The sequence below is a fragment of the Arachis ipaensis genome, chromosome B02, assembly GCF_000816755.2.
Source record: "Arachis ipaensis cultivar K30076 chromosome B02, Araip1.1, whole genome shotgun sequence".
NCBI lineage: Eukaryota > Viridiplantae > Streptophyta > Magnoliopsida > Fabales > Fabaceae > Arachis > Arachis ipaensis.
Window position 1 is genome coordinate 107527009 of NC_029786.2, and position 983 is coordinate 107527991.

Sequence of the window (983 nt, forward strand, 5' to 3'; positions counted from 1 at the left end):
TAAGCAAAATCAACTCAAAGTTATAGCCTTCATGAGTTGCTATCCTAATTCCTATGATGACATGTTCAATAAAAACATATTCACTATCCCAACATGTGCTTCTGGTCAACAACTCCATATATCACATATCTCATCAAATTAATTTCATAAATAATAATAATTATATAGTCAAAGAAAGAAATCATAGGGAGGCAAAAGGGTATCTCTTATTATCTAAGGCTAAGGCTAAAAAAAATTGTGGCAGTAAATTGGTGTAAATGCGTGAGTGAATCTAATAAAAAAGGTGTTATAAAATCTCGTCAGAAACAAACAATGATGGCAAAGGCCCAACAATAATGGTTCTCTTCTCCCTTAGTAGTAATAATCCATTCAAACCCCCCTCTTAAATAACCCATTTTCCTTTTACCCCTGCAAAATATTGAGTATTCACTATTCACTATCACCCCTTTCCTTATTTATTTTTTTAATTTATTATCAATAATTCAACTTTTTTTTTTTTTTTGCTAATAATAAGTACCTAATTTAATAATCAAAAGTAAAAGGTTTTTAGGGAATAATAAAAACCCAAAACAAAAGTTTCAATGATGATGATAAATATATAAATATATGAAGTATATTGAATATCAATATTTATGAAAATATATATTGGGTCCTCATTATTTTTTTTTCCACTAGTGAATATCTTTTTACATGATTTTTATTAATTAGTGTTCTAAAAATATTGATTTTAAAAAATAATTATTTCAATTAGTATTATTAAGAAAAAGTTATATTTATATATATATGATCACATAAATATAACTGGCACTCATGAATACCCATCATCATACACCTTGCTTATAATTACAATTATGCAGAGTGGTAATGACCCATCTTTATTTTTCACCAAAAGGAAAGAAGAAAAAAAGAAAAAACATTAAAAGAGAATAGGAGATGATTGCATCAGCCCAGTAGTGATGAGAAACCAAAGGAAACTATTATTA